The sequence below is a fragment of the Athene noctua genome, chromosome 1 (genome assembly GCF_965140245.1).
Source record: "Athene noctua chromosome 1, bAthNoc1.hap1.1, whole genome shotgun sequence".
NCBI lineage: Eukaryota > Metazoa > Chordata > Aves > Strigiformes > Strigidae > Athene > Athene noctua.
The window spans coordinates 137,058,888-137,073,666 of record NC_134037.1 but is presented as its reverse complement, the minus strand read 5'-3'; the positions used below and the strand labels follow the sequence as shown (position 1 = coordinate 137,073,666).

The 14,779-nt window shown below is 39.4% G+C and overlaps 1 protein-coding gene across 4 annotated transcripts in view; it reads right to left on the bottom strand.

Annotated features, from left to right (window-relative positions):
• Positions 1–14,779, bottom strand: part of ZBTB20 (zinc finger and BTB domain containing 20) — a 460,828-nt gene that overhangs the window by 358,324 nt on the left and 87,725 nt on the right. For all 4 annotated transcript variants that reach the window (XM_074897465.1, XM_074897470.1, XM_074897463.1 and 1 more), the window contains exon 3: positions 6,204–6,325. The gene's annotated coding sequence lies outside the window, so the exon portion shown is untranslated. The remainder of the gene's footprint in view (positions 1–6,203; positions 6,326–14,779) is intronic.

The window sequence follows — 14,779 nt, the reverse complement described above, 5'->3', positions numbered from 1 at the left end:
GAACACAGAGGAGAAGGGCTGCTAGTCTGATCAAGTTACTGATTTAACATTTAGTCTTTGCAGCTCAAAAGAAAATTGCTGTGTATTTGTAACCTGAATGCAGGTCAGTAACTTTAAAAGGTCAGGCTGAACGTTTAAAATCTTTTTGTTATTAATTCCCCACCAGCTCCCAGATCTGTGAATGCCAATGAGCAGACAGCTTCTACAGAGCTGAATAGCATTTAGCCAGCACCTCTGAAGACCAGGTCCTCAAGAAGATGCAAAAGGAGCTTTGAAGAAATTACTTTCTACCATACAAGCAAATGAATTCTCTGTTTGCTTGAGACCTGCTTAAAGCACAGATTTCTTTACTAAGGTTTCTTCATTTGTTGCTAACCCACTGGCCTAATGTCAAGATAACTGAGTTGTCTCCATCCACTTATTTCACTTTTTCAGAATACACAAACTATTTTGGTGTTACCTTGCACTACTTCACACAGTATTACAAGTCTGTTGATGCTTAATAACACAGGTAACTCCCCATAGTACACTGCACTTCTATAACCTCTTTAATCCAGAGATATCAAAGCACTTTGCAAATGATACACTTGCTTTACAACTGCCTCCACTGCATTAGGTCCATATCATCACCCATACTTTACCACCAAGAGCAGAGCAAGGTAATGCAATTTAGCAGGGTTACAAAGAAAGCAGGAGAAATGGGAGCAGAATGTGAGTTTTCTGACTTTCTAGCTGACCAGTTCATCAGAAGGCCAGCCATCTGAGATGGTGAAATTCAACAGAGGTTATGATTATGCCTCAGGTAGATTTACATTTCTAACATGCAATACTATGGTGTGTAGGGTCCTCTGACTCTACAACAGCTTTTAAATATACAGGAGAAATATTTATAGAAATACAAAAACTTTGGGGTTTTCTTTCCACAGGATTAAATTCCCATTTGAAAAGATGTGCATGACAGCAAAGAATATACCTAAGGCATCACAATAACTTTCAAACTAATTCCCTTCTGATATAACATGACCCAGCCTCCAAAAGAGAGATAAATAATCCAGAATGTGTGTGACTGTCACTTTTCTGTCAGTGCAGCAATCTAAGTAAGCAACTGTTTCCTGCAAGGCTGTGTGATGCTAAGGGATCACATGAAGTTGGACTTTTCCCCCTGTTTTGGTAGATTGTACAAACCCTCTTATTGTCTCTCATCAGAGAGTGCCTTCAAAGAGCAAACAGGCACCAGAGCCACTAACAATAAATGAAAGCAAGACAGTAAATCTATGGAAGTAGTCTGGTTGTGGAATGGACTACTTAAAGTTAAATTTAGGTCTGATAGAAACAAACTGAGTTCTTCTGGATCAGCACCTAAAGGTAGCAATGACCTGATTCACCATCAGTTTATGGGAAGCTGTGCATTAATTTCAGAGGATTCTGATCGGACAGGAAAGCATTCAGAGTCTCAGGACACTGCTGTCTGGTGTATCTCCCTCTCGCTTAAGAGTATTTGCATGACATACTCCCCTCCTCCAGATCTAAGGCACCAGACTTGATGGTGGACCACTGGTATGTCTAGGTTTCTAACAACAGAATGAGTGTTAGAATAGATGTTCTACACAGGTGTTAGAATATATAGGTATCTATAAGAATAGATGAGCATTTGTGACTGCACATCTGCTGGCAAACTTGTTTTGAGGGTCAGTGTCTTGTGGAGAAGTCACAAAGCCAAGAAGGCAGTAATACTCTTACTTTTCAGGCTCTGATTTAAGTCATAAATTACAGAAGGAAAATTGCTTTCCTCCCTACCTTAAATACAACTGAAAATTTGTCATGACTCCCTATAAGTAAGCACCTTCAATGATTAGTTTTCAAGGAAAATTTCTCTTTCATTTTTGGTGCAGTAACCTTTTAGTACTGATGGCCTTATACAGGAACAGTCTTTTGTTTAATGACTTCAAAAAAATCTCTTAAGATCCTTTACCCAAGACTTTTACGAGCAAGTAGCTCTCTGCTCTGGGAATGCCGTCTCCATTACTAACTGAAAAAAGTAATGCTTATGTATCCCACACCAACACTGAAGTATAATCAAATAAAGAATACTGGTTAGATATTCAACACTGAGCATAGTAAGAGGCACACACTGCATCTTCAGTAATTGTCAGAAGAACACAGCTTACTGAAAACAGATCCTGTTTCACAGGAACACAAAATTCTGGTTTATAATTTAGCGCTGAAGAGGAAACGCAGCCTAACGTACCTTCCACTGATAAGGCACCCTACGTTCTTACAGCTTGTAAAGGCATTACACCGAAACTCATTTTGTATGCTCATGCAGTACTTCAGCCACACAAACATATGATCAACTGCCATTCATGTAACATTGTCACTATCCTCCTTACCAGTGCTTAAAAAGTGGCTCTACATTAGATTGAGCAAACTCCCTTAATTTATGATTTTCTAGTTGTGCAGCCAGACTTATCATGTGGGACAACTTGTACCCCACCCATTAAAAAAGACTCCTCTGTAATATATTTGCCCAGATCAGTGCACTCAATTCCTACAGAAATTAGCCAACAGCATGAGCTGGCTTGGAAAAAAGTCTGCCTTGCTGTGAAAGGCGACATTACCCCACCAGAACCATCACCCTCATGGCTTTTTTTTTTTTTTTTTATTTACTTTTTAATGGAAGCAAAAACCCCTGTCATCTCACCTACTCCTCTTTTAATAAGGAATGACTGCCGTGACTACCCCCATCTAGAACCACCATTCACTGCCAGCACCTCTGCTCTCCCCGTGTGCTTGGAGAATAACTGATTAGCACTTTGCATAATTAACCTGATTAGCACTGTGCATAATCAAACTGATTAGCACTTTGCATAATTAAAAAGAAATAATAATAATAACAATAATAAGCAGTAGGTAATAGCAAGAGCTGCTAGTCCCAATGCCTGTTCGTTAGCTCTAGGATTAGTTTAGTGCGGCATATTTTATTTCTTCAAACTATTTTCTTTAAAGATGCACAAGCTCCTAAGAAATACAAGTTAAAAAATTCTTACTTACTTTCAGGATCACTACTGAAAATATTGGTTGTTCCACTATTATAATTTTGAATTTCTTGTGCCTCCCTCTACTGCAGCTGAAGACATTTAACAGGATGATGCTTGACCATATGGACCACTGGTTTGATTCCCCTATCTGTCTACAGTACTGCTTTTGGATTCTTTACCACAAGATACAGAAGCCTCGCATCTTTTAATGCATGTATCCTCTCAATGTACTTCAAGGGTAGGAAAGCTGTATTATCATTATTGTCAAAATGGGCAAGGTGTAAGACTCATATCCTCAAAAGTATGTAGGCACTGAATTCTCTCCTTCCTTGAACGATTACTCCAGACCACACGAAGTCTGGAGAGAAATATGGAATTAATCAGAGTCCTGTCTCTAAGTCTGCATCACTCTTCCCCCATTTGAGCATCATTCTTGACTGCGTGTACGCTTGGCATCGTGTTCAAGAATGTGAGAGACAGAAGGTACTTACTTTGACTGCTAGCCTATCCCATTTCCAGTATAAATCTCCCAGTTAGGGTTTCAGGATTAGCAACCACCTCCCAAAAATCTGAAGAACCTGGGTAGCTACACCTAGCTAGATTGCAAACTGTGTGAAAACAATTATGTTAAATGTTTGCATCCCTAGTGACTCAGTTCTCCTGGACATTCACTGCCAGATAGCCTAGGAGAGCAGTGCCCCAAGTGAGCAGGAAACCACTAACATTTTCTGTTTACTAATGTGGCCTCATCCCTCCTAGTCACCACTATACCCTGTGTTTCTCCTCACTTTATTAACCTCATCTTTCTCTAGCATCCTTATATCACACCTCAGATTTTCCTTGCATTCCCCACAAAGCAATCTTCAACGTACATCTTCTATTATACCTTCAAGAGCACCCAAAATACTCACTGCCAACCCTCCACCATCCCTTACAATGACCCCGCCTACATTTCCCACTGGGTAGCAGATGTGTTCTGACTTCTCTTCTGACTGCTCAGCCAGTATGGTTGGGATGCTGGGCAACCAGGGAGCCAGTTCATTCCATGTGATCAGTCTGTCTGTCCTGCAGCTGCCCAGGTAACAGTTGCCACCTCTGGACTGGACATGGCCCAGATGCATCACACTGCATGGACCTGTCCTAGAACAGTGACAAAAATACTCCTACTGCGCTGGAGTTTCCCTCATAAATGCTCTCTCTTTAAATAACCCAGTGAGAAACTGGGGGAGGAAAGAGCAATAAAAGAGAATCTTACCATAATTAACTGGAAATGCATTCATTACCTGTGCACAGAGGCCTCTCCATCACCCCAAGCTAAAGAACCCATTCGAACAACAAAGGGTGCAGAACTAGTCACTCATTTCACAAGTTGTTTAGTTTCAGAAGAAAAGTGTTGCTGTAGAGATTTTTCAAGTCCAAATGTTCCTGGGGAAGGTAGTTCCAGTAATTCTGGGAAGGAAGCCAATCCCTTGGCTTTATATGTAAATATTTAAACAACATTATTTTTATATACATATATTTTATACACATATACATATATGTCTTCAGAATTCCAGACTTACAAAACTGCAACGGAAGAAATATGCCAGCTGATATATAGCTATCAGCTCACTTGCCTGAACCACGACAACTGGCCATCAGAAACAAAATATAACAACTTCAAATTAATTGAGCCATGTCATCTACATATATGAATCCACCCAAACAGAAGAGCTGAAAGAGTGGGACTACAGATTCTAAAGTAGAGAGATTAAAGTCTTAAAATTTATCTCCTTAGAAGTGGCAAGAACACAGGGTTCATAAATTTTAAATCTTTCAGAGACTAGATGGATGCTGAGTATTCCATCCACAGGTGTGGAATCTCCAGCTTCAGACGAAAAAAAGCTTCACATTCCTAGGACCTTGGTGCTCTGACACCTGACAGTAAAGCTGTGACTTCATCGTGTTTAGAAAGGTCAATACTGCTTCAGGCTTAAATCATGTCTATACCTCAAAAGGGATTACTTGGTAGAAAATGCAAGTGAAAAAATGGAAACATATCTTGCATAGAATTAGTGAATAAATAAAATGAAAATTTTAAAAAAAGCTTTAAAATTGTTGAGGAGGGGGTTGATAAAATGGAGGAACATGATTCAGTGAGAAGAAGGTATCCAGTCAGGATGTATGATGAATAAATCAATCCAGGAAAATAAAATTTATCACATGGATGTCACCTGTATATACTCAAGCAAAAAACACACCCTAGTACAAGGTACATGTGTGCAAATTCATAGCTACATGATTTAAGAAAATCAAATATTTAAGAATACAATATTTACATGTCTGTTCAAGTATGTATATAGAGCACAGTGTGAGTTTTAAAAAAAGATCACAGAAGTGTACATACATACACATAAAAAATGTGCAGAAAAAAGGACCAAGAGTAGGGCAAGTTTTTTTAGAAAATATTTAAATGGCTGTATAAAAAGCCCTCACCTAAAGTTTGAGGGGCTTTTGCAATCTTACATTTTTCTATTGCAAAATACACCTGCTTTCTTTTCTTTCTTTTTTTTTCCCCTAAACTAAATATTTCTTCCATCTAATGACTCTCTTTATTAGACAGCATCTAATTTGCATACATTTACATACAATTTAACTGCTAGCTTGTGAGAACAAAGAAATGGCTCTGTATTGTACTGAAGGACAATACTCAGAAAAGGAAGGTATAAAAACGAGCTAGCTCGGTGGCTGTGTATTCTCTTTGTTTCAGAAATACCAGGATTTTTAAACACACCACTTAAAGGGTGAAAAAGATTATTTCATCAAACAATGAAAAAAGATACAGTGCAGCTCCCTTTTAACACATTCTCTCTCTGGCCTGGTTAATGGGATTTAAGGGTCCAATATTTCTTTGCTTTCTTCTGTTTCCTTTATTAGAACTGATGGATTTAATTCTGTCACATATTTTACTTCATATTTTATTCCTATAACAATCTATGCTGAAGTTCAGCTCCAATGCTAATTCAACACTATCTTCCTTTCCTTGCAGTCAGCCTGGAATACAACTGAACGATCTTTGATGGGCATGAAGTACTCTGCCCTCAATGCCCAGTGCTAATGGATTTTAGAGAGAGTCTGCCAGAATTTTACCTTGTGGCAACAAGTCTAGAGATAATGAAAACTTACCATGTAGCTGACTGGGAATCAACAGGAAGGGAAGCAGGGCTGAGCTCCGCTTGTGAGAACAGGGAAGGACTGTGGTCAGAGTAAATGCAGGATGTAAAGGATGTGTCAAGCTCTCCAGTTCCCTAAAGGAAGAAGAGAAAAGGATCTTTAAGATCTTACATGAAGCAAAAAAGCTTTGGAAGGATTGGCAGGAACTCCAATACAGGCCCTACCCAAAGCACAACACATCAGCAAAGGGTTTTTCTCCAAAGGCTTTGCTGTAGGAGTACCAATTGCTGAGGACAGCTACAAACATAATCCATGTGGACTTGACATAAAAATCTTGCAGAAAAAAAAAAAAAAAAAGCGTGATTTCATGCTGCACATCCTCACATCCCCTCAAACGTGCAAAACCCAGGGAAACAGAATGGTCTGCCATTTGTTACTGCCTGTATAGAAGAGCTGCTTGCTTCACTTCTGAACTCTCCCCTTCCCAGCATCATACTCAATGACTTGTGCTCAGTAGGGCAGAAAAAGTAAAATATGAACATTCCATGGTGCAGGGACAGGGGAAAGAAGATCCGATCACTGGCAGCGTGTTAGAAAGGCCTGTCCTACAGAAACGTAACAAGTGAAAAACCTCTTCTAGTGTTGCAGACCTACTGCAACCTAATGGAATGGGACTACTCATGGTAAAAAGCGTTAGGCCAAGTTAGCTTGCAGGCAAAGCAGGTGCAGTATTTAGGATCCAGCAGTCATCTACTCCACTCAGTGTGCCTCAGCCAGGCACATGGTATGTGGTAGGCTGGCTTTTTATGATCAGCAGAAGGCCAAATGTTATTTTGATGGGCATTCTCACACCAAGCACGCACATGTGGCACAGCAACACTCAGACTAAAGATACAGGATTCACATCACAAACTGTACACAGAAGAAACTTGTGCTGGTACTGCCCTGACATGCCTCACCAGCATTCAAAATATATTATAGATTATTTTCAGACACAACTTTTAATTTAAAGCTGGCTGAAATGTTAATGAAGTTTTAGCTCTTCTTCAAAGGGGAAAATTCCCTACTGCCTACAAAAATGTTTCCTCTCCCCCCCCCAACCTGATCTGCTTCTAACAACATATAGCAAACAAACCTCATAAAAGTTGTTAATCAAGCCTTCATATCATTCTCCCTTTTCAAGGATGGAAAGGTTGAGGTGAGTGATCTTCAGTTTCCGATGTGTACCAAAATGCAAGTTTTAGAAAACATTGGAGGGAAAGTAAATTCCAAAGCCTTTACCTACCATATCCTATGCACACAGATGTATCTTGCTGAAACCACTGCGCTCTTATTTCCAGAACCTTAAGAGTGTGGCTGCACTACAACGTAAGCTAACTGGAGCTGCAACAATCTCACCCCTCCTTCACCTCTTTTCTGTCCTTGCCATATGTCCCCAAGCCCATCCTTGCGCCAGGACTGGATAAAGGGAGCTTTCAGCTGAATGAAAATTGCTTTTCCGTGTATTTTCAGTCACATCAACCCCAGTCGCAGCTCAGCATCCAGGCACAAAACTTGGGGGTTGGAGCTAAGGACGCAGCAGAACTGCCCAAGTGGAGGAACAGCAACAGAGTGGTATTAACATCAATCAGTTTAAGCTGCTGTGGACCTACATCTTGAGATGTCATGGGCTGCTTTGGTAGGACATGGAAGAAAGGCTCTTATCACATAGCTGGAAGCCAAAGGCATCATGGCTTTGTAGTTAAAAAAAGTCCCCACCTCACATGCTAACCTAAAATAAACTGTCAGGCTATGCAGATCATACAGAACAGATGAAGTCTGATTCTGATGAAAAATTGGTTGAGATAATGGTGCACTGCTACAATCTGCACCAGGGGCAATTTCCAAGTGGCAGGTTGAATTAGCCTCAAGTGACATGCATTACAGTAATGCTTCCCTGAGGCAATAAGGCAAGGTCCTACATTCAAAAAAGGAAGAATTGAGCTTTCTTGCCAAGGGCAAACGATAAAGCACATGATTAAGAACCACTGTTCCCAGAACATCCAGAAGCTCCGGAAAAATCTCTCAAGGACTTCAGAAAATACATCTGGAAATAAAAAGCAGGAACTTTCTTTTACATCTCTACTGTCACAGTGCTAAGCATCTCTTTTGCTACTTTCCTGGAGCACATGCATCAATTCCATCCTGACTAGAAACTAAGATTTCTTTACCATCAGCACCTCTAAAGTCACTCTGCCCAAACAGTTGTGCAGGAGGCTGTGGGACGTGTATCTGGATTTCAGCTGAACACAGAAGGCACTGCAGTCCCAATCTCTTCCTTCAGCTTACCTGCTCTAAGGGTAACAAAAACTGGAACATCTGAAACCCTACAAGAGAGATCTTCTGGCAGTAAGGAACCACCCAACACCATTATCTACAGTTTCTTCAGGAGAAGGAGTCACTAAGTAACAGCTTTGCTAGCCAGTTAGATTCATCATCTTTGGAAATTACAATAACTGGGAGGACTAAAAGAATCAGTGTGGATACCCAATCTACGTCCATTTTCATCAGCTCAACAACCCATACTTGACTTTTCAGCACTGCAGCCAGAATTTTTATACTTGAGTTACAACCAGGCTTTAAGGGCAGAATACCAGATCAGACTTCAACAATAATGGAATAATGCTTTCAAATGTAGCATTACACACCAGCATACGTGACACTGAAGCAATAGCATCCACACAACTACTTGTTTTCATTCCAGTCTTCAGATATCTACAGTTATTCTATCAACCATGGGCAGCTGCACAGATCTATACATGTTCACAAACCTATACACAAATCTCTACATGTTCAAGTTATGTGACCCCACTGTATACAATAGGCTTGTCTGGTTTCTCCAACAGGAAACTCCCATTTTCCTTCAACTGCCTTTGAGATACAGCTGTTATCAGTACAACCCACTTGTGCATATATTCTTGCTGTGGTGTCACTGAATGTTTTTCTCTATAAAATAACCATCCATTGGAAAACACGCATACATAGGTACTTAAGACACCAACATACATATATATATATGCATATAAAATACTCTGGCAAATACCTGTTATTAATATATAATTATGACAGTATCATTGGCTTGTCATCACAATTGTTTGATCAAATTAATTTTATTCTCTCTTGGTTACAGCTGTGCCTACATCCGCTTTGATGGTCTTTAAAATGATGAGGAGAATCTAAGAATTTTAAATAATGCCAATATTTGAATACTTTCTATTCAAGTGCTCTTGATTGGTTTAAAAGTGTACTACCACAACACCAGCCTCCAATTTTATATTCGCTTTAACAATTCTTCTTGGAGCTAAAAGTAGGTTAAGCAAATCATTCATCAGACTTTTCTTTTGTTGTTATATACTCCATTGAAGCTGAGACACAAAAATGTTAAAGTTGGTGTAAGCAGAATAATAACTCAGTGGAAAGTAGCTCCTCTTGCACCTAATTAAATTTTGGCATTTATGAAGTTTCCCTTTTTGTACATAGCTGTGTCATTACATTTTGTACTAGACATTATGGGTGAGATTATTCAAAAGAACAAGGGTGTGATTCTCTTTCCACTCAAATCATGGTGAAATAATTCAAGTTGAATCCACCAGCAGCACATTCAGGCCAATTTTGAGTGGTTTTGAAAACCCTCCCCCTTCCCAACCTGCCCAGGAAGTGGGCAGAAACAAAAACAATTCCACCACCTTGTGTCTGGGAAGCAACACCTACAAGTTGCAGTTTGTGCGGTTCTGTCAAGTTAAAGATGATGAGAATTCCCTTTTAAATACAAACAATATTTCTGAACTTCTTTCAAACATTCATTTTGATTTGATAAACTATATTAAATACAATTTGTCACAGCAGCATTTTAAACCATGAGGGCTAGAGCATGAGTAGGTCATTTTTACACACAAAAGTAAAATCTATCCAGTTGTGTATACAGCCTAGATTACATACGCAGTCCCACACGCCCCAAGATAACAAAATTACCCGGTTTGCACTCCAAGCCAGTCAGAAACTGTGTAGTTGCAGATAGCAAAGTCAAGCCCGAGCCAATTGGTCCCGCTAAGCGCCTGCTATCTCAGTTGCTCATTAGTTCGTCAGTACACCAGACACGACCAAAGGCTTCTGATGGGCTTACAGTGTGCACAGAACAAAATTGTCTCTGCTTTCAGAATCCCACAGAAACTCAACCATGAATGAATACTAATCAAAGGGTGGAGGCAGGAGAGAAATCTGGTTTAAATTTTCTCAAAACATTGGGGTTTTTTTAATACTGAAGAGAAAAACCTTACTCTAGAATACTGTGTAACAACAGAATCATGCTGTTTGTTGGCAGAATGCTGCTTCATTTTCAGCAGAAAAAAATGTGTATAATAATTTTTCCTGATTTAGATGGGTTTTAGGTCAACCTTAGCTACATACAAATGAATGTATTGTTCAAATTACAGGGTAATTTTAATTAGGACACCCTGTTAGACATCCTGTTGTTCTATTTAATGGACTTTCTCAATTACGAGAAGAAACACCTCCCCACCCGCCTGTGACTTAAAAGTTAAAGTAAAAATTATGCTAAATAAATATACAAAGACAAAAATTATTTATCCCACATTAGATTTTTTTATTTCTGTTAATCTTTATTTGGCAACTTCTGTATCAAAAGGGCAGAGTTCAGAATTCTACACCCATTAAACACCTGTTTAAAAACCACTTGAAGCACTGGAACCAGCCAAATATGTCCCAATTAAGCAGAAACATTGGCACTGCTGTCCCGAGTAAGGAACACCCATTGCCATTTGCTCTCATTAGGTTAAACAGGTTTCTTGGGACATGGCTGAATTCCTGATTATGTGCATTGCAAATGGATGGAGAACACCAGAACAATAAAATTTAATTCAGCATAGCCTTCTGTCCAGTTGTCGAGGATGGAATTTTGGGAAGAGTGAAAACTGAAGCTTCGGGAAGTGGCTGGGAGTTATGTGCACCACACAAGACAATTCACACTTCATTCAAGAAATTGCCTGGCTGACATCAAGGAAAGAACAGTTCTTGAAAATGCTCTGAGATTAAGAGCTTTTTTCTCAGCATCTTCTTCTCTGTACTTTGTATTAGTTTGATTCCCTTATAGAGTTTTATTTGTTAGTTATAAACATGACATGGTATCTTTTATCTTCACTTTAGTGTTATAAATTGGTCACCGATTTCTTCATTTTGTACATTTATGCATTCAGTGTGGAACAAAAAGCCCAGAAAATAAAAGCTTTGTTCATAGATCAGACACAGTACTGCAATTTTTCCAAATATTTTTATCAACCTATTTAGAGGCTCTTCTAGAGAGACCAACTGCATGGCAAACAGAAGAATTTAATCTCTGTCGTTCATCTAACCTCTTGGCCTCTGTCAAGGATGTGGACATGCTTGCCAATAAGCGACAAGTCAAGTGGTCTTTTTCCAAACACCCAACAATACACTTCAGGGTGGTGCCACAAGACAGAATCAGAGCAGAGCGGTAGTGATTAAAAAGTATGTCTGAAATGGTTCTAATATCCATGCTCAATCCTCTATAATCCCACTTCATTATCAATTTATTAACTTCCTTTGTTGTCCTTTCTGTCACCCTCCTCTGCTAGTCCCTAATATATCTTAGTTTGGAAAGTGCTCTACCCCATGTGCACAAAAAGCTAGCGTACTTCACATAAAATTGATCAGTTAACTGTATCCAAGTAAAAGATGTACAGAGTCTCTAAACCGATACCTTAAAATTAAATGTATAAAAAGGATGGTTCAGCACTATAAACACTACTTAATTCACAACTCACACAGTCAGGATGTTAGCAGACTGAAAAGAACATCTATATATTTTTCTCTTCACTTATGCCACATAGACTTCTTAAGAACATAAATCCTGTTGCTTTTCTACTACCTCCTGTACTTAGTGAAGAATTCACAATTATTTAGCGCCTACATTTCTAAAGTAAACTTCAGTACAAGAAAAAAAAGCATTCTAGGAATAAAAGATGTCAGCTAGCAGTTGCTGCTGACCTAAAACTATATTTATTTTCAAGACAACCATAAGAGTGGCAGATGCTTTCTTGTTCTGGCTGGCTACAAATGGCACCAAGAAATCCTAAGATAGACACTTGCATACTTACTCTTTGCTTGTTCCCATCCACCACCAATAACAAGTGTTTTTGCATACAAACAACACTTTCTGATTTGCTATTGCTCTTTATTTAGATATCCACGGGTGCTATATTCATGGTGGTCTCGAGAACAGTTTCCCTTTCATATTCTTACTGATCTCAACAAGAATACTAGGTACGCAAAACATCTGAAAAAGATAACTATTCCATATTTATTCTCCATTATTTAATTCACAAGTGTTGCTGCTTACAGTGAAAATGCTTTACACCAACTTCCCTAAAAATTGAGAGCTGCAGTCCTTAGTCAGTCCTTCATTTAAACCTTAGGAACTTCCCCTTCCCCTCTTAGAATTGGTGGCTGACATTTTATTCAGTAGACGATATCTGTAGCTGCAGCACTTCCAGACTACAAAGAGCTGCAAATGCTATCATTACAAATTAATGTTTTTATTGGTAGATGTTTTGAGAGACTAACCAGAAAGGAGTAGGAAAGCAGGAGTATGTGTGGAAAAGAAAGCAAAACAAGCCCACAAACAAACAAAACACTACAAATCACAACAGGACAAGAGAAAAATCAAGTGGTGACATCACCTTACTGGATCAGCAAAAGCAATTGTCTTGATTGGAATTCCAGGTTTGTTTCCTTGTATTTCCATTAGACAACTATAAAAACATTTAGCTGCATCACTTTCTCTGACACACTAATAAGCTACTTTGTACTTGTATCTAAGCACACTTAACTTAAAGGTAAAAACAGTAGTCTTCTGTACTGTAAAAACAAATAAATAAGGGGAAGCCTCTCCTCTGTGCTGCACTCCTTGAAAAAGCAGACACAATTCATTCTAACCGTTTCAACTGGCATTTCACTTCCACTGAATCGAAAGTGTATTTTGGACCCTAGAGAAGTTGTGTTCAAAACAGCCTTCAAATGCCTGAGCTCAACAAAATGCAGCGCTGCAGACTGGCACTTTGGCTGGAGAAGCAATGGAATATTCCATGGGAGGAAAGCCTTTGCCTACATTGCAAATATCTACAGGCAAATCACATAATCTTTTTATATGCAATATAAATAAGAGATATAGGTTAAAAGAAGAGAAAGAAACAGCTTCAGAATCACCTGGAACAATTTGTGGAACTGACTTTTAATTGCCTACAACAGTAGTTTTTAAAGCTTTTGCAGGAGGCAAGAAATTCCCTGTACATCAGCTGAGGACAAGGACCTCTTGGCCCTAGGAAGATGTGGTCACACGCAACAAGTGAGGGGAAACAGGAAAAAAAAAAATTAAAAGAGGCACTGGAATAGGCTAATACAGGGATTTCTGCAATACAGAAGCCTACCCAAGTATTTAAAGCCAAAGGAAAAAAAAAAAAAAGATCATAAATTACTTGTGTGTCAGGAAATACAGTCTCCCTCAATATCAGGATCCCACAGTGGGGCAGCATCTCTCAAGACAAAGTCGAAAACTGTGGTCTGTGAAACAGAAACTAAAGTAGCAAAAGAAAAGAGCAAGAAGTGAGGTGTGGGGCAAACACTGAAGATGGAAATGGCTGGAATCAGGAATCCAGATAGAGCCTTTGTCTCTGGGGCAGGGAGGGACATAAACTTTATGTACAAAGGGGAAGTCAGTGGAGGGATATATTAAAAAAATTAATGTTTCAATATGCCATCTTGTAATATCACATTGAAAACCACACCACTGTGTGTTGTTACTGTATTTGGCCAAGTGCACCACTGCGTTTAATTTGAACTTTGATTACAATAAATCACATGATACAGGGAGGCAACCAAGTGACTCACAGTCCCTTCTGAAATCTTACCTTATTAAAAACTGAGGCTGTAGTAGGAACAGAGTAACCAAAATCTATGTACACTACACCAGAGGAAGGGACCTGAAGTATGGAACAGAACATCTGAGGACTGCTTGGTCATTTGTTAGACATTGAACAGTAACTTTGCCATGCCAGTTGTTAGAGCAGGAGATAAATTTGGTGCATGCATCAGATACAGCAAACCATGGGCTGCCCAATTTTCCAAGGAGAGCACAGACGCTCCACACACCTGAGCACGATTAAGTCTTACTGCTCATGAAGAAGAGAGTTGGTATTGGCAGCGCACTGGCTTCAAGGGGAGGGAGGCAGTTGGAGGAGAAGCATAAACCTGTTTCTGCTCACTACCAACAACATTATTGCAGGCACTAGTAATGAGGTGGCTAGGCTGGGAAGGGAAAGGGATAGAGGATCTGGAGTGTTTTATCAGCTCCAAGACCAATGCTGGTTTTGGCACTATTTTCACTCTAGTGAGTAACAAACACAGAAAAAACCCTGAACCAAGCAGGTGCTAGCAATCTGAGAGACCACATGCCAGCTACAGCTGCTTCAAACTGATTCAATTACATCTGCCTGAATAGTCCCAGGACACTGAAT